Consider the following 19,523-nt stretch of genomic DNA (forward strand, 5'->3'; position numbering starts at 1 on the left):
TTCCTGTAGCGATTCCTTCTGCTTGGGAGAAGTAAGTGGTGGTTTTCCAGAAGGCTGTTTTGTCAACACTAAGTTTTAGGTCTCCCCTTCACACTGCTTGAGATCTCTCTGCATGCTGTTCTTCCTCCTCTGTCCTTTTCCCAGCAGTTTCAGAATTCAGTAAATATCCTGAGGGAAAGCCTAAGAAACTCTTTCAGCGATAGATATATTTCCCTTTTGCTTGTCTTTCAGCCCATATGCTGAGTCCTGGGGTTTCTGGAACTTCTGATCTCCTATGGCCGAGGAGGGCAGGACAGTGAAGACTTCAGAAATTCAGAGCTATGCTGTGTGTTTTGTTTTGCCTAGTTTTGGATTTGGGTAAGTGGTAGCCTCCTGCTGGGATGTCTAGTCAGTTCTGAAGGTGGGTTTGGCTTAATCTAGACCATCTCTAAACAGGGAAATGCCTTGGGGAGACCAAGTGCTAGTGCATCCCTCAAGGTTTTCTTTGGGTCTTTGAAATGGTTCTTCCTCTGAAAGGTCAAAATCATCTATGATTCTGATGAGGGCTGCAGGCACCTAGGGACCTAAGCTGTTACTCAGCAAGATGGGGAAGAAGAAATAGTTCAGAAGCAGGAGGGACTGTTCTGGCACTTTTAGGTTGTCTAAGGGACTAATTTATCCTGACCTTTTTTTCTATGCAAAAAAAATAGTCATAGAATCTGAAAGGGTGATTTAATCTTAATATTTGAGATCATACACAGGTGTTGTTTGACATTAGTTATTTTCATGTGAGGTTACCAAGTGCTACCTTCTTAGCAGCAGACCTGTGTAAAGTTAACATAAATCTTTGTTCTTTGCCAAAAGGCCACAGCAAATGATCTCTGGAGGCCTTTTCTGGCTCTAAGACAGGTCTTCAATTCTTGGATGCCTTCTTGTAATCCTTCTGGAATGACTTGGACTCTTTTCCAGTCTACTTGGGATAGGTTTCTTGTACAGCCTGAAGAGAGCAGTGAGTAGCCTGCATAGTCTGTCACCCTCCCTTTGGTCTAAGAATCTCTGGTGACTTGTAGGACTCTTATTTATGGTTGTAGTTATATTCTAACACTGGAATTCTCCACAGACTGCTGCTCGGAGAAGTTCAATGTCTCTGAGACGGTTTCAGTGAAAGAATTCTATCAAAAAGAATTTGCTGAATTGTGATCGCAAACAAAATAGCTTTGTGGGGACAAAATGTACTCCTCACAAGGGAGCCTTATGTTTATTTTCCAGCCTCTCCTCCCAGTGCTTCACTTCTGATCTCTCTGCAGAAAGAAACATTTCAACAGAGTACCCCCGCTCCCCGTGGAAACTGAGACAATTATCTTCCCAAAGCCCTGAACTCCCCTTCCTACTTCCGAAGGAGCCCCTCTGTTCACAGCTGCTAAAGCTAGCCGGAAGTCCGGTTCCTTCCCCAGGCAGTTCTTTTTGGATGTTGGATGCACACCTTTCTAAGCATTGTGGTCTCCAAATGTAAGTTTAATAGCATAAATGTCTTTCTGTAGCCTGGAAGAACTTTATACCTTTGTGTTATCGAGTGACATGATAGTGTCTCATATTTTGCTGGAGCCATTTAGAAATTTTACTCTCCTAAGGGGATTTGGGAATTGTGGCTACATCCATTTTATCTGCGTTGTATATGGCTCCCTCATTCTGGGGAAACACAGTTCTTCATATATAACACACATGCGTGGTCTCACAACACCCAGGCTGAGAGACTCGGGAGGCTGTAGGGGCTCGTTCTCATTCTGGAGGTAGCAGTGGTAAAACACGGAGAGGCAAACATATTTGCCAAGATGCTGATTCTGAACTCCATTTTTGGGACATTCTAGGGTGTTTCACAGGATCTCAAAGCGCCTCACAAAATCACTCTAAAATTCTCAAAGCCAAATTCATCTTAATTGACTTCAGTTTTTTTGAAGTTACAGCATGTTGGGGTTGGGGTAGTTATCTTAAAAAAAAAACACACACACAAGTCAAATCAATGAAATGCCAAAACTCAAGAAACATTTGGGAAGCAGGGGATTAGTCCATAAATACCAGAATAGGCATAAAATAACCCAGGTCAGGTACTAAGAGGTATAAATTCTTGACTCATCTTCCATGAATCTGTATTTAAATACATATTTTGTGCGATGGTATGTCTGAAGATACTTCTCTTCTGGGCAGGCTTTCTACAGTACTTGGGGATGATCCCAATGACCTTTTGGGGAGATCTAATTTTTTTTTCACTGCTAGAAGGGTGAAAAATATATATTGATACACTTGAACAATGAGCAAGTTAGTTTGGCTGGAGCACAGGCTTATGTTGGGAGAATTACAGAAACATGTTTGGAAAGGTAGGTTGGGGCCACATTTTTGAGGGCCTTGGATACTAACCAAGGTGTTTCAACTGTCTTTGATAATCAGTTTGCAGGCATTGAAGGTTTTTGAACAAGGGTTGATGGAGAAATATGGAATGGCTAGAGTTAGACTCTAAGGATATTAATAAGGCTGAAATGTGTAGGTTTGGCCCACATTGAGATAAGTGAAGACAGATCAATAAGAAACTTACAACAGTCTTGGTATGAAGGTATTAATTATTAAATTAATTTTATCTTATTATTTTTAATTTTAAAATTAGTAAATTAAATTATTTTATTTATTAAATTAATAATTATTAAAGGTGTTAAGGAAGTTGTCCAACTTGATTGTGAGCTCTTATTGCACTGGTGTTTAAAAACAGGTGAAGTGTTACCTCTTGAATTCTGCAGGCTTTCTAGTCTAAGATTTCTTCTGGCTCAGCTATGAAAAAAAGAGGATCCTTTGCCTTGCCTTTCAAAGGCACCTGTTCCAAATGGGGTTCTCAAGCTGTGTATAGTACTCTTGGCATCATGAAGTCTGTGTGGTTCCATGAATCTCCAAGTTCACACTGACCATCTTTGCTTTATTAGTTGAAGGAGGGGACATCACATAGACAAGTCTGAGGTGCTTAACCCATGCTTTCAACTTGTCCCCTGTGAGCTTGAGCAGTGGGGCTTCATTTCATTCTGATGTTAGAGGACATGGAGGAATTTCCCTGCACTCAGTGTAACAGCCGCTATTTGGCTTGTATTTGAAGGGACAACTACAAGGGTAGTGCAATTTTAACCTGGGTTTTTCTAGTCAGTGGTTTGGGATGCCCAGCAAATATATAGTGGAAAATTTGCTTTAATGAAAAAAGGTTCTTTTTCTGTACCTTTCATTATATGAGCTTTTTAGCAAAGGAGACTTGTCTCTTTACATAGTTTGGTGATCAACAAATTCTGTCATCTTCCCACTAAGTAAGAGAAATAATACAAAAAAACAATGGTAGAATAATTTTATAGTTATGGGAGTACCATAGCATCCACAGGAACCTCGGCGCTTAGAGTCTGACAGAAGCCATTGGTGATGAGATGGGATCCGTCCCGTAAACTCGGAAGCAAAGAAAACCTCTTGCATCACAGTTAAGTTGGTATATTGATGCAGCAGTGATTTTGCTGCTGCCATGTCATTACACAGACTGCTCATCTGGTCCGCACTGTTCCACTTATTGTGACGATCTTTATATTTTTATTTCAAAGATCTGAACCATTTGATTTCCATGTTGACCTGCTTTCATCGTGCCCATGCCTATCCTGTTCCACTAGGTGGCACTCTTACCCATGAGACTACTGCAGCCCGGCCTGCTACCTGAAGCCGCCTGGCCCGTGGGCTGGGCTGTGGGTTCCTGTGCAGATGAAATGCTTGTGGGTTGCCTTGTTCCTCTACTCCCATCAGCACCAAGATGCTATTCCATACCTGCCTGCCTCTCCAAGTCTTATAAATGTTAACTGAGCACCTACTCTGTGCCAGGTGCTATGGTAGGCACAGAGGCAAGATTTGAGCTACACCATTGCCTGGGCCCTCCAGGAGCTCAGAGCCTGGGGACAGGGTGTGGGGGGCGGGGGACATAAGAGCTAGAGTAGAGGGCCATGGTAGGGGAGAGAATGCTTCTCACTGGAGGCTCTGTGTGACCAGAAGCTAGTGGTCTTTGGCCCTGATTTGTGGGACTTGTTGGCATAGGTTGAGGGGCTCCGTGCATGCACTGGAAGGGAGAGACAAGCACTGTTGCATTATTTCACTGGCAGTGCCCCTGTTCAACCCCAGAGGCCAAGGGAGGAAAGAAGAGGCCGAGAATGCTCCCTCCTAACCCAGGAACAGACTGGGCTCTCCCACAGTCTCCGAGACACGTGATCAAACGTGATCCCACTTCTCCAGAACCCATGAGTGCAAATGTCTGTGGTGTTCTCATTTGGTTTCATTTGGTAGGTAATTTTTTTTTTTAATTTTTGGAAAGTTAAATAGAAAATCACATCCACAACAGTAGCCACTGCTCATGTTCCTACCAACAAGAATTCATCATTCTTAACATCTTGATACATTGATTTCCAACATTTTCCTGTGTTTATACTTTTTAAAAATTATGTAGACAACATATTAATTCTCATTTGTTTTAATCTATTTAATCTATTTAATTTGTTCTTCCCATTCATACAGGACCAGTTTTGGGGTTCAGTTTTGGGGTACCAGTGTGCCCTGACATCAGTGCCTCTCAGCATGATGCCAGCAAAGAGAATTTTTCTACCATTTCTTTCTCCTTGCAGCTCAAATGCAGACTTACTTTTTTTTTTTTCTGGAGTTTAAAATCACAATGTAGAAAGTGTGTCAAATGCACAATGATGAAAATAAACCATCTGTGGTTCTACCTCTTGGAGAGAATCATAGCTGAAGTTCATGTTGGTACACTTCCTTCTAGCTTTTTTCCTACATAGTTCTTTAGAACACTAGCTGTGTGTTGTGTTTAATATTTTTTAAAGATGTTATTTATTTTTCAGGGAGAGAAGGAGGAACACACAAACAGAGAGAGCAGCAGGCAGGGCAAGGAGCCTGTTGTGGGACTCGATCCCAGGACCCTGGGATCATGACCTGAACTGAAGGCAGATGCTTAAGCAACTGAGCCACCCAAGCATCTCAGTATTTAGTATGTTAAAATGTGCCTTTTCACTGAATTGCTTATGTGTTTAAATATTCTTCTACCTCATGACTTTCAGTAGCTGCTCATTATTCCGTCCTATAGGGATATCATACTTGATAAGTACTATTGCTAGACATTTAGTTGGTCTCCTCTTTTTTTGCAATGATAATACTGTATGGTCTTGTACATAAATCTTTACATGGATGTGTGATCATCAGGATAAATTTTTAGAAGTGGAACTTCTGAGTTGAGTATGAACATTAGAAGGCACTCTTTCATTGTGTTTTTTTTTATAGCAAATTAATATGTTTATCATAGACCATGTAGAAAGCACAGATTTACAAAATGGAGAATGTAAAAGTCACCCGTATTCTTATCACAGAGGTAATCACTATTAACCTTTTGTCACAGCTGTTCAGTCTTCTTTTCCCTGTATTCTACATACTCTTCTACAAGTTTTTTTTTACTTAATATATTCTGAACATTCTTTTAGGTTCATTATTCTTCTACATTTTTAGTGGTTATATAGCATTTTCTTGTGCGGAAATACCAGTTTATTTGACCAACTGGCTACTGTTGGGCACTTAGGAAGAGAAATGTTTTCCCCTCCTGTAAAGAAAAGGCAGCGATGAGTATTCTGTGGCCAAGTCTGTGCAAAAATCTTTGATTGCTTCCTCTGAATAAACTCCTAGATATGCAGTTGTTCCTTCCTACATGTATGCATGTTTGTAAGCTTTTGATGGATATTCTCATCTTACAGGCAGATTATGGGGATGCCCCTTTGTCCCTTCTGTCTGAAATCTTGATTATCGCTGATGGGGTTTTTGCCAATCTGATTGCAAAGAATTAGTGCCTTATTTTAAGATCTGTATTGGCTTGATTGCTAGTGAAGCTGAACTTTTTTTCCTTTTCTCTACCCTTTTGGCCATCTTGCTGTTCTGGTATAGATATTTTTCTTATTTACTGAAGAGATTTTAAAAATAAATTTAAAATATTAATTCTTAGTCATTCATGCAGGTTTTCTCCTCTGGCTAGCTGTTGTGATGAACTATATGTCTAGAGTTTTTGATACTAAACTGCAGTTCTGGAATAACCCCCTTTTGCTTGTGGTGGTGTATTCTTGTCTTGCTGGGTTTGGTTTGCTGGTATTTTATTTAGGATTTTTGCATCTCTGTAACTGGTGTTAGTCTTCAGTTTTCTTCCTCTGCGGGTTTGTGTGTGTGTTCTCTCAAGTTTTGTGGATAGGCTAACTTTAGTTTTATAAAATTAATGGGACTTATTTCCTTCTTTTTCTCTATAGCAGGAGCTACTTTCAGAGCATGGAAATTACTGGTTCCTCGTCAGACAGAAAGAACTTGCTTGTGAAACTGTCTAGGCGTTGTAATAACCATCGGAGGAAATGGCTTTGAACAGCGTTAGTTTGCCCCATGTTTTCTACTTCTTTGTGAGTCTGATTTGCTGTTTCCTAGGAGATCATCCATTTTGAGATTTTGAAATTTATTAGCATTTTTCAAGCTTTCTTGACCTATAATCCCCATACCATACAATTCACTCATTTAAGCCATTTCTAGGATATTCACGGAGTTTACAACCAGCACTACAATCGCCACAATACATTTTAGAACATTAAAAAAAAAGAAAAAACAAAGAAACCCCATAGCCCTGAGCAGTCATTCTCCATTTACCCTTCCTGCCCCTCCAGCCTTAGACAACCATTAACCTGTTCTCTGTCTCTGCAGAAGTGCCTGCTCCGGACATTTCAGATAAACAGAAAAAACCAATAATTTGTGGTCTTTTGTGACTGGCTTCTCTCATTTAGCATCATGTTTCCAAGGTTCATCCCACTGTAACATGTGCTAGTACTTCATTCTCTCTTTGTGTTTTGTTTTTAAATTAATAGACCTTTATTTTTTAGAATAGCTTTAGGTTTATAGAAGATTGAGCAGATAGTGTAGAGTTCCCATAAACTTCCCTGACCATAGTTTTCCCCACTAACATCTTGGACTGGTGTGATAATGTTTGTTAGAACTAATGAGCCAGTATTGATTTAATAATGTTAATTCACAACATATCAGTGATATATTAATATATAGTAAGTTCAGAGCTGGCATTAAGGTTCACTGTGTTGTACAGTCCTGTGGGTTTTGACAAAAGCATAATGTATGTCTACCATTGTAGTGTCCTAGAGAGTAGTTCCACGGGTAGTTGGAGCACAGGGAACTTTTAGTGTTGTCCTTCCCTCCTCTGCCAGAACTTCTAGCGACCACTCATCTTTTCACAGTCTCCATGGTTTTGCCTTTTCCAGAATGTCATGTAGTTGGAATCATACAGTAGGGAGTCTTTCCAGATTGGTTTCTTTCACTTGGTAGTATGTGTTTAAGGTTCCTCCATGGCTTTTCATGGCTTGATGGCTCGTTCCTTTTTAGGGCTGAATAATATTCCATTGTCTGGGTGTACCCTAGTTAATTTTATCGATTCCTGTACTGAAGGACATCATGCTTCCTTCCAGGCTTTGGCTACTATGAATAAAGCTGCTCTCAATATCTGTGTGCAGGTTTTTGTGTAGACCTAAGTTTTCAACACTTAGAGATAAAAAGCAAGGAGCGTAATTGTTAGGTCATATGGCAAGTGTATGCCTTCTTTTGTAGGAAACTGCTGAACTGTCTTCCACAGTGACTGCACCACTTTGCATTCCCTCTAAGTAATGAGTGAGAGTTCCTGTTGTTCAACATCCTTGCTAGCATTTGATGTCATCAGTTACTTGGATTTTAACCATTCCAATAGGCACATAGTAGTATCTCATCATTGTTTTAATTTGCAATTCACGAATGATGTATAATGTGGAGCATCTTGCCATCTCTGTCTTCTTTGTGATGTTTTTGTTCAGATCCTTTGCCTATTTTTAAATTGGATTTTTCTTCATTGTTAAGTTTTAAGGACTCTTTGTATATTTTAGATACAAGTCCTTTATGACATAGTTATTTTGCAAATATTTCTCCCAGCCTATAGCTTCTTTTTTTCATTCTCTTACCAATGCCTTTCACAAAGCACAATTAAAACAAACTTTTTAAAAGGTTTTATTTTTAAGCAATTCTACGCACGCCATGGGGCTTGAACTTAACCCCGAGATCAAGAGTCGCATGCTCCACTGACTGAGTCAGCCAGGTGCCCCACAATTTACAAAAATTGTTTTTAATAAAGTCCAGTTCCCTTTTATGGCTAAATAATATTCCATTGTAAGGATACCCTATATTTTGTTTATCTGTTTATCAGTTGATGGACACTTGGGTTGTTTCCTTTTGGTCATTATGAATAATGCTGCTATGAACATTTGTGTACAAGTTTTTGTTTGGACATATGCTTTCATTTCTCTTGGGTGGATACATAGGAATGGAATTGCTGGGTCATACAACTATTCTATGTTTAACTTTTTGTGAAACTGCTAAACTGTTTTCCCTAGAAACTGCCTTTTTCGAAGCAGCTGCACCATTTCCCATCCCCACTAGCAAGGTAGGAGGGTTCCATTTTCTCCATATCCTCAGCAACACGGGTTGTTGTCAGTCTTTTTGATTACAGCCATTGTAGTAGGTGTAGATTGGTGATTTGTTGTGTTTAGTTTGCATTTCCCTACTGACTCAATGTGGAACATATTTTCATATGCTTATTGGCCTTTCACATATCTTCTTTTCCTCTTCACTTTTGATATTCTCTTCCATGGGAATTTCATGGATTCCACTAACATCTTCAGACAGATGATTTCCAAATACTTACTTCCAACTCTGACCTTTCTCCTGAGATTGTCTCAGATTCCCTTCTCCTTACTAGGCACTAAGGTCCTGATTGCATCTCCAGATTCGTATATCCCAACTGAAACTCATCAGCTTTCTTCCCAAGCTTGAGAATCCAGTTCTTCCTGTGTGCTTGATTCTTTTAATTATACCATTATTCCTCTAATGACCCAAACTTGAAACTTGGCATCATAACTCCATATAAGAGAAATTGGATAGGGAAGAGTTGATTCATTGTTCTGTGATTCAAAGTTCTGTGTTGCTTCCCTAAATATTTTTTTTAGAGGCAAGCAGAGAGAGAGAGAGAGAGAGAGGAGGAGGAGGAGGAGGAGGAGGAGGAGGAAGCAGGCTCCCCACCTAGCAGAGAGCCCGATGCGGGACTTGATCCCACGACCCTGAGATCATGACCTGAGCTGAAGGCAGAGGCTTAACCCACTGAGCCACCCAGGCGGCCCTTTCCTAAATATTTTGCATCTGTTTTCTCCTTACTTTTGACTTCTTGATCTCTGTTCCTTTTTGACTTTCTCAATCCCTTACTCTCCTCTTCTCTTTCTCTGATCATTTGATCTCAGGTTATTTTTACCTGCCCCTTGAATGACCCACCCCTTTCTTGGCAATCCTCATTTGCGATCATGTATACTTTCTGGCTTGGTTATCTTTTAATGTCAGCCAAGATTAAAACTATCATTTACCCACTTATAACTCCCAAATATATATATATTTCTAGTCCTGGAATATCTTGAAAACTTCAGACATATTCATCCACCTATCTGCAGGACGTTGCTACTGCAAGACTTTTCAAACTCAGTGTTTAAACTGAGCTAGTCCCATCTCAACTGCCCCCAGATTTGTTCAACCTCTCATATTTACAGTTGACTGCAGCACCAGCCATTGAATGTTCTTAGGACAGAATCTGGCCATCATTCTCCTCTTTGTCTCTCCCCGAAGCCAAACATTCACAAGTCTAATCTGCAGTTTTTATCCCCATGCTACTTGTTTGTTCCAGCTTTCATCATCTCTCATTTAGATTATTTTAGTGACCCTCAGTCTGGTCTTCCTGTGTCTAGTTTCTCACCATGCCCCTGCAGCCCTTTCCACCCTGACCACTGACACAAAGTGATTCTCCAAACTGAAAACTTAGCTATGCATTGCAAATAACAAAAACAAAGATGACAATAAACAATTACAAAATAAAAAGAAGAAAATATTTATAGTCTCCTTCGTGGTGCCTCACTTTTCCGAAAGTGTATATATAGCTCAAGCTCCTTAGCCTGGCATATTGTCGGTCTTCCTACCTACTCCTTGAGTTTCATTTTTCCTTACTCTCCTACCCCCATCTTATCTTAGTTTCCAGCAATACTCTGGACATTTAACGCATTCCCTCTGCTCGGACTCCTTTGCCTGCCTTGTCTGCCTTTGTTCTTTGTTCTTCAAAGCCCTGTCCGGGTATCCCCCCACTCTCGAAAGCCTTTTTCCAGCACAATGAACTATACCCAGCTCTGAGATTCTTCCGTACTTCACACAATGTCATACTATAAGTAGCTCTTTTGTTTATGTGTCTGTCTTCCCTTCTGGGCTCTGGGCTCTCCAAGGACAGATTGTGGTTATTTTTCCAGCTATATAATAAGTGCTCAGTAGATATTTATTGAATGAATGATTAAGATGTTCCGTGGGCTGGATTGTGGTCCATGAAGTCTAACTGTACATGGCATTGAGTGTAAAATAATATGATAACAGAGATTTCGGATCTTTTATTTTCAATCCTAGTTGACAAGCTCAAACCTTGTGCTTTCTTGGAGATAGGAATGATCACCTGGCTGGTATTAGAGGGGATGATTGATAAGAATCTGTTTCACTGAATGTGGACTTGATACTTTCTAGGAGCTCTGTACATGAAAGAAGTGCCTCCATCCCCTCTTTGCCTAGCTCTCAGTGTCACTTCTGATAGCTCCCCCACCTCTAAGAGTTACTTCTAGAGCAATGAGAGATCAGATCCCTTAGGGGGATGGGCACTTTTATGTCACATGGTGTCATCTCTACGTGCCTGTAGGGCTTGTGGTTCTAAGAAGCAATCTATGGACTGGGACCTCCCTTTAGAGGATGAAAAACTTGATGGGAGAGAGTAGTTGCTTAGAACATGTCCAAGAATGTCTAGTCCCAGGACTTTGGGGAGTTTATGGTCCCCTCTGGGCCTGCGGAATACAAGTCCTCAGGGGCAACAGTGCAGTTTGGTTATAGAATAGCCCAGAGCTAATCTGGGCTCAGATTCCTCAGGGTCAGCACATCAGTGTGGTTTCCCTGGGCTCTGTGTGGGACTGAACTTTAAGACTGCTGCTCCTGGGACTGAGATCCCCAGGAAAATCTCAGGGAACTGATTACTCACCTGAATAGCTAGGCTTCAGGAAGACCTGGAAGAGTCAGGTTGTTGAGCCCAGTCTAGCCTGCTGCATTGGGTTTTACACCCTTTACCATGGAAACCTGAGCACAGGAAGACAGAAGTCAGTGGTGGGAGGGGGGTGTGGATTGTGGCTCGGTGAGGTTTTTTTGTTTTTGTTTTTGTTTTTCAGTAATGTTCAACTGTAAAGTCTGTGTCCTTGGGAGATTAGCACTGCCCCCACTAAAGTGGGTTCTCACTATGCGGACCTCCTCCAGTGGACCTCCAATCCCAGTTAGGCCAGTGTACTTCCTTCTGGACTAAGTGGCTTTCTTACCTGATACCTTGATGAGCCTAATAGGGATTAATACTTAGTAGACTTTGGTTTTATGAAATGAGATTATTATTTCTGGTTCAGAGAGACTAAGGGAAAACTAAAATTGTAGAAATGTCTTTGCAGTACTGTGTAACAGTTTATAGAAATACTTCACATACATTAATTGGTTCATTCAGGCATCACACAGTCCAGTACTTGGCTCTTAGTAGACAGTCACATGTTTGGCATATGAATGAGCATGGAGATTTATTATCCCATTGTACGGATGTGGGAACTGAGACCCAAGCCTGTGAATTGAGGAATTGAGTTTCCTAAGATCCAGCTCTAGAGTAAGTCAGCGTAAAGCCTCAACTTGAAATCAGGTACATTGCATGTCAGCATTTAGTAAGCACCTGTTATGTGATTGCCAGTGATGAATCAGCATGTTCCTTAGTTCCTTAGTTTTGAGGAGCTTATAGGCTTGTCAAGGATCCAGACAAATGGGGAAATAATTTCAGCACTAATGTGCTGAGTGTTATGATAGAGAACTCTGTGTAATGCTGTGGGGTGACAGAGGAGGGGGGCTGCCTAGTCCAGTCTAATGAGATTATGAGAGGCTTCTTGAAGAAATTACACCTCAGTTACAGTTTGAAAGGCCAGTAGAGGTTGGTCAAAGGTAGAGAGAACATTCTAGGCTGAGAGGTCATCATCAGTGCAGGCGCAGAATTACCATCCAGCATGGTATGTTTTGGGATTGCTGGAGTGTTCCTTCCCAAGGGGGAAGTTGTAGGAATGGTGACTAGACAGGTAGGCAGCAATCAGGCCATTGAGGATGTTAACATTGCCTGGTACACCATTAGTTCCCAACCATTGCTGACTCACTCAAATCACCCAGGGCACTTAAAAAATAGAAAGATGTCCCATCCACATGCCCAGTGATTTTCTTGATCAGCTGGGTTTGGCGTTCACCTCTGGAGGCAACAGGAAGCCATTGAAAGATTGGTAGCAGGAGAGGGGCATAGATTGTCATATTGGATCGCTCTGGTGGTGCTCTACATGGAGGCAGGTAGATTTGCCCAGTAGCATGTGGAATTTGTCTGAGATTTCATGGTGGATGGAATAAGTCAGTAGCAATGGGGATGGAGAGGAAGAAGCAGATGAACCAGATTTCAAAGTGGTGGAATCCTTATGATGTTTCGGGGAGAGAGGTGTCCAGGATAATTTTCCAGTTTTCTGGCATGGCTTCCTGGGGAGAGGGTAGTACTTCTGACCAAGATCAGAAATGGAGTGTGGACAGAGAATAGGGGAATAATGGATAAATTCAACATGGTACCTGTTGTATCTGAGGTTTTGTGGGACATCCAGATGGGAGGGTGGCTGTTTTGTTCTGGAGCTCAAGGTGAATGCCTGGGCTGGAGATACAGACCTGGGCCTCTCCCTATGGGGGGTTTAAAGTCATGGGAGTAGCAGAAATCTCTCAGGGGGAATGTGTGGAGAGTGCATCTTCAATGATTCTATCCCTTTTTATCTTCAGGGGTTATTCTCATGGAGAAACAGAAGCTTTTTGTGTGTTTGTATTGAATGTTGCAGTCAGGCAAGGTGGGGTGGTGAAAATGGTATCAAAGGTGAAGTTAGGGAACCTGCGTTGAAGCCCCACCTCTGCCACTTTGCCACCTGCAACCCTGAGCGGGAACCAAACCTCGTAACCTCCACGTCTTCAACTGTAAGGCAAGGGTAGTAGGAGTATCTGCCTTGCAGAGTTACTGGGACGATCCAGTGAGAACATGTATGTGCAAAATACCATGTAAAGGACGATAAAAAAACCTAGTTTCCCTCCCCTAAGAAACTTGGGCCAACATGTGGGAGTTACAGGGCGGCATATTTTGACCTCGCGTAAAGAAAGACTGTCTAATGCCTCTGAGCTGTTGAATGATGGGAAGAGTTTTGGGAGAGGGGAAGGTCTGAGACTCTTGGGGTCTTTAAGCAGAAGCTAGGTTTCTGGGCTTCTGCTGAGAGTTTTGTTGCCAGGGGTAGAGTCATCCTGGATGACCTCCGAGCTCTCTTTCGTGGCTTACGTAATGTTTGAGTTCTTAGGACACTTCTTATTTTTTAAGATTTATTTATTTATTAGAGAGAGAGAATGAGAGAAGAAGAGAAGAAGAGAATGAGCAGGAGGAGCAGAGGGAAAGGGAGAAGAAGAGAGAACCCGAAGCAGGCTCTGTGTGGAGCCCAAAACAGGGCTCTGTTCAAACCCTGAGCTCACCACCTGAGCAGAAACTAAGAGATGCTTAATACACAGTACCACTCAGGCACCCCAGGACACTTCTTTACCCTTTCTCTGAGAATTTTTACACTACTTAGATTTTTTTTTTTTTGAAATTGTAAAAGCAATATAGGTGCATGGTTATTTCTTTCTCTTTAAAATCTCTTAAAGCCCTAGGCATTTTGGTTCCTAAGTGGTATCTAGGTTTATGTAACCCTAATAACTAGGCAGTCTGCTTCAGATCTTACTGCATGGGGCATTTATAGATGTTTTTATTCTAAATGCTCTAATGCTCTTTAATGACGATTCAGTGGATGCTGAAAAGTGTCTGTGGGTGCAGTTAAGGTCTCTCTCACACAGATGGGCAGCGGTGGGGGGTAGAGGGTGGGTGGGGAAGGAAAGCTGGGCATTCTGATGTCTGGACAATTCTGAGTTACAGTTTACTTTAAAATGATTGATTTTTATTATTTGCAGGCAGAAATGATACATGTTATAAACAGCTAACAGTATTGTCAAGTAGATGTCTTGCTAGAGTATGCTACAATGAGTAGGTAAAGATCATTTGAAATTAGCACACTAATTATTTCTATGCAAATGAGTGTTGTCAGAGAGCTTGGAAACATGTTGTTCTCTGAACTGGGTTAAACATCCCCTAAGAGCTCATGTTTATACTCCTAATTTACTCAGAAACCTGTTGTTGGTGTTTCTTAAATAGAGGAAGGGTAAAATATGCCAGCCCATGATTGAATTATCACAAATTTAGCGGTAGTTTGAATTGAATTATACTTTTATGTATTTATTTTGTTGCCAATTACTAATGTAACACATTTGCTAAAAGGAGGCCTAATTTGCTTGCTGACTTTCTGTACACAGAGATTGTCTCTCTAAATGGAAGATGTCCACCTATGTTGTTTGATGAGGAATTAGCTTTGTGATAATTTAGATGACTTCCTGGCTCTTATTTATTTATTTATGTATTTTTAAGTTTGGTTTATGCCCAACGTGGGGCTTGAATTCACAGCCCTACTGTGACTGAGAGTTGCACGTTCTACTGACGGAGCTGGGCAGGTGCCCCACTTCTTGGCTCTTTTAAAAACATCACCAGAACAGTACCTCACAAATATTCAAGCTTGGAAAAAGTTGCTATAAACCATATAGAGGTGAACAACTTTGAAAAGCGAAGAATATAAGAATACAGACTCAGCCCTAATTGTGGGAGCAGCTTACTTTAATCTTTTCATTCAGTAGGCCCTTCACGATCTCAGAAGGCCCCGGGTTAGCTTTTGATTATCCTTTTTCATTGCAGGTAGTGATGCCAAGGGGTGGCCGAGTGAAGCTTCTAGTAGATATATTGAAAAAGTGAATGCTTAAATACTCCCACCTTCTCCACCTCACTCCCTGCCCCTGGTCTTCATCCACAGGACCTGGTAGATCATGAAAGAGGGTCTGTTACAAGTCTAGGTGGGGTCTCAGTAGGGGTGCCGGATATAAGGGCAGGGAGTGTGGTTGGGATGGCCGTTGGGAAGAAGGGAAAAGAGAACCTATGAACAAACCTAAGCAGGAAGCTAAGAATGGTTGTCATGAGCTAGACCACGGGAAGATTTGTCAGAATCGAGGGTAACAGATACATGGAATGATGGGCACATAGTCCAAGTCTAAGCTAGTCAAACCCTGGTTGGGCCATCGTGTTCCTGCAGGATTTAAGCTTTGGTCTGACTGCAGAGGGAAGCTGAGCAGCTCCATAATCAGGTCGTTCTGTGGAAGCTTCGGAGTTTATATTCACTTATAACCTCATAGATATCTCTTTATATCAGTAAATTACTCCCTACAACTCACTGCTTGTACATTTATTTTCTAGAAGGCTGACTTTAGAAGGTGATGTGTAGTGTGTTAGAAAGAGCCCTGTCAGGAGGGACCAAAACTCTTGGTTTTTAGCCAGTGCTCTTAGACAAGTCATCTAAACTCATGGAGCTTCGGTTTCTCTGCTCATAAAATGAGAATTGAGATGATAAAGACATTTGGTTCATCTCTCAGTTGTGAGTTCTAAAGCATAGAAAAGAATTCTGTGGCCTTTGGGATTTGACTTGTTGGACTTGAGGGAAAGAAATATAGCCTCAGCACCACAATTGAGCTAAACCTATGAAAAACCCCAAAGTCAAAATCAAACTACAAATAGATCCTTTCCCTTTCTTGTTTGCCAGAGCCAGGGATGTTGACGATAGTCTGTGCTCTGTTGGGCCATTTAAACATTTGTGGAAATGGCACAAGCCAAAGTGACGAGGGTTGAACAGTTGTGCTCCTCGGCCTCTGCAGGTGCCATAGACCAGAGGCTGCTGTGTTCCAGGGACTCCAATGGGGCGGCTACCCCCTAGTGATGCACACACCACCAGCAAGCTGGAGAACTTGGGTCACTTGACAAAATCGCACCTGGCTCATTTGCTGAGGGCCATAGTAAGATAGCCTGCCCATCAGTCCTGCCGGGCTGAGATCAAAGACATAGGGGCTGCCAGTGGACTTTAAAATGTTAATTTAAAAATAGTCCTTAATTATAAGAAATAGCCTTAATTATAGCTTACCACAGGCAGGCCGTGCAATTCTGAGTAGTTTCACAGACGGGGAAGTAAGGGAATAGTTGGTAAATGCTGGTGAGTTCTTCATTTGCATGCTGTCCCACACCCAAATTGTAATACTGCAACACCACAATTTTCAGACAAATTACCAGTGCAACAAATTAGCACAATTTGTTAATTTCCTCTTTAATTGCACTACAAAGAGTAGTGTTTCTGTCTTTTGCCCTTTTTGACGTAGAGGCTCATCTTAAAAGCAGCAAGACTTTTAACGTAGCTAAATCTCTGTCTATAACAAATAGAGCTTGTTTTCATTTTCCTTACCCAGCCGGCTAAGATTTATACATTAATTATTCAACTGATGCATCTTAAACATCCTAGTTAAAATACACAGTGCTGGCCAGGAATTGTTCAACCCCCAGCACACTTTTGTTTGCCTTCAAGGAATAAATACTTCGAACTGTAAATGGGTAAACTCAGTCTTTCCATGTGGTGAGGTCAACAGAACTTGGAGTGAATATACAAAGGATAGAGAACTAATTATTACTGAGATTCAGGTAAGTGATTTCTTCGGCATTTTAGCTGTCACGCTGTGGAATAATTGCAAACCCACCAGGAAGGACTTGCAAAACACAACCTACTTATCCTTTCCCCAGTGGCTACATAGAATTTTTTTTTTTTTCTGTTCTGCAGTTTATGCCAACCCTCTCTTTAATCATTAAAAGGAATGTTATTTTAAGTATTGCTTCCTGAGTAACAGTGTTTGACTGAGATCCTACAGAACTGTGACTTTGCCCAGAGTGTGACTTCAGTGTGCTGGCGAGATTTGAAGCAATCGGAGCTATTAGTAATGGAATGCAGAGCTCTGTGGCAATTTTGCTTAAGTTCTGTTCACGTTAATATTCCATCTGACTCATGTAACCACTACCATCCAGTCCCATCAGTGACAACGAAAAATTGTTAAACACCATTTCATAGGCATCAAGTGTTTTGGCTTTGGTATAATTTTTATAATCATGCCTTTATTGCAGCATTTTAATACTACCATTTAAATATCAGTAACAGCAGCAGCAAATATTGTAGGCATACCACAGAACCGCCCCATTAGTAGGTATCCCAGCTTGGTGACTACATTCCTTCCTGCTTCTGGGTCTTCGCATATTCTGTTTTTCGTCCAGTTATGCCCTTCAAGTCTTGGTTTAAAGGCCTTTTCAGGAGACCCCCCGCTTTCACCCTCTGGTATTCTTGATCACTGTACCAATTTGCTTCCTTCATAATATTTGTCACAATTTAAAATGATACCTGTACCTTTTTCTTGTTAATTGTCTCCCCTGCTAGTCTATAAGCTATACAAGGACAGAGACCATGTCTGCTTTTATTCATCTGTGTGTTTCCTTGCCTAGCAAAGTAAGTAGGGTCTCTAAATATTTTGGTGAATAAATGAGGCAGTGTGGCAGACATGCAAGGAGGCAGGAGCCTTGTGTGCCAAGGATCTCCAAATTAATCTCATGGTTGCATGTGCTCCTGCCTAGGCCTGTGGGACTTGCAACCCGTATGTCCACATGCGGGCTAGACATTTCCACCTGATGGTCCACAGGCACTCCCCGGTCAACATTCCAACCTTTAATTCATCAGCCTACCTCTCAAATCTCTTTTTCCTTCTCAGTTATCACTTGAATAATGGCACTGTCATGTGTGTCATCACCCAGGTAAGACATTTGGCCTTCATTTTCCCCTTTCTCTTCAACTCCAGCACCCAGTCCTGTCAGTGTGTCCTCCTGAATACTGCTCGGATCTGTCCTCTCCTCTCCGCCTCCATTGCCGTGGCTTTGGTTCAGGGCCCCATCATCTCTGATGTCGACTAGTGCCAGTGCTTTCTGGTGGTCTCTCTGCTTCCTCGGTCTTATACCCTCAAGAGCACCTCCCTCTCCACCAAAAGTCAAACACTATTCTCTCTCCTTCTATCTAGAAGTCAGAAAGGACTGGCAAGGCACAGAAGTAGCTGGAACCTTACTGAGTGAGAGATATTCAAAGATTGCAGACATATGATTTCTTCAAGATTAATTTCCTTTTTGTTTTTCTGCTTCAGATCCAATGGAATAAGCTATTAAAATGGTTTGAGTTTCTGAACGAAAGCACAGAACTGTGCCAGCAGAACAACATAAAGGTTTCCTTTCTTTCTTTTCCTCTAGCATCTATCCATGATGGATGACATGACCATGAATCTTTGCTTAAATATGGACTCCTGAAATATCATAAAATCCCAGAGCATCGGAGCTGGACAAAGGCCATCTGGATATTTTGTCTGAGGCTCAGAGAAGACAAGGACCTTATTTAAGGTCACACAGTGAGTTAGCTGCAGAATTAGGACTCAGATTCTGTTCTGTATTCCTCAGGTAATCATGAGTCTTCACTCAGATGCATTATTTAAACATTTGGCAGCTCTAAGACCCGCACCTCAGACTGCTGTGGCATGACTGCCTTCCTTCATTGGACTTCTTTTTCTTATTTTGCTTTGCTTGTGCCTGAGTGCTAATCAGTGAAATTAGGAAAAAGTCTGACCTTTATAAGTGACATGTACTTCATCAGTGATTTCCAAAGGGGATACTTTGGAGTACTAGAGGTTTCTTGGAGCTTCCCTGGGGGCCTCTGTGTATAGCAGTCAATGGGTCCCAAGGAAACTGGTACTGCCTGCCAACCCCCATCTCATACTCCACAGGAAGTTTTGTTTTCATTTGCTTTATATGGGCCCACACTACCACTGGATTTAAGTGATTTCATGTTGAAAAAGTTTTGAAAACTGTACTTCAGGAAGGCACTTGGTAGTTTGCTCCCCCAGTTGAATATTCCAATTAAACGATATTTCTGTGGTTTTGTGTCTATTTTTGTTTTTATCCTTCTCTTTACAATGATAAAAGGCAGGAAAAAACTTCAGGCTTGCTCATGTGGATATGGTCATTTGAATGTTGATTGTCCCAAACTAGTTAGTGGACCAGTGACTGAGGCTGGGGCTTCATGACCTCTCGGCTATGAGTTAGATAGACCATACAAGCACATGGGTCAGGCCCGCCTAGTGTCCTATGTTCCCCTTTAGGCCAGGGAGTGCATGGGATTACTTGGTAGTAAGTATGTTGTCATGAAGAATCTTGTATCCTTCTCCAGCTGTCTTGAATTCTGTGTCTC

General features: G+C 41.6%; 1 long non-coding RNA gene across 2 annotated transcripts in view; it reads left to right on the forward strand.

The window, feature by feature from the left end:
* Positions 1–231: 231 nt before the first annotated feature.
* The window catches only part of LOC131821233 (uncharacterized), a 231,179-nt gene continuing 211,887 nt past the window's right edge, over positions 232–19,523 (forward strand). For both annotated transcript variants that reach the window (XR_009349866.1, XR_009349865.1), the window contains exons 1-3: positions 232–357; positions 1,287–1,488; positions 18,533–18,736. This is a non-coding gene — a long non-coding RNA (uncharacterized LOC131821233). The remainder of the gene's footprint in view (positions 358–1,286; positions 1,489–18,532; positions 18,737–19,523) is intronic.

The sequence above is a fragment of the Mustela lutreola genome, chromosome X, assembly GCF_030435805.1.
Source record: "Mustela lutreola isolate mMusLut2 chromosome X, mMusLut2.pri, whole genome shotgun sequence".
NCBI lineage: Eukaryota > Metazoa > Chordata > Mammalia > Carnivora > Mustelidae > Mustela > Mustela lutreola.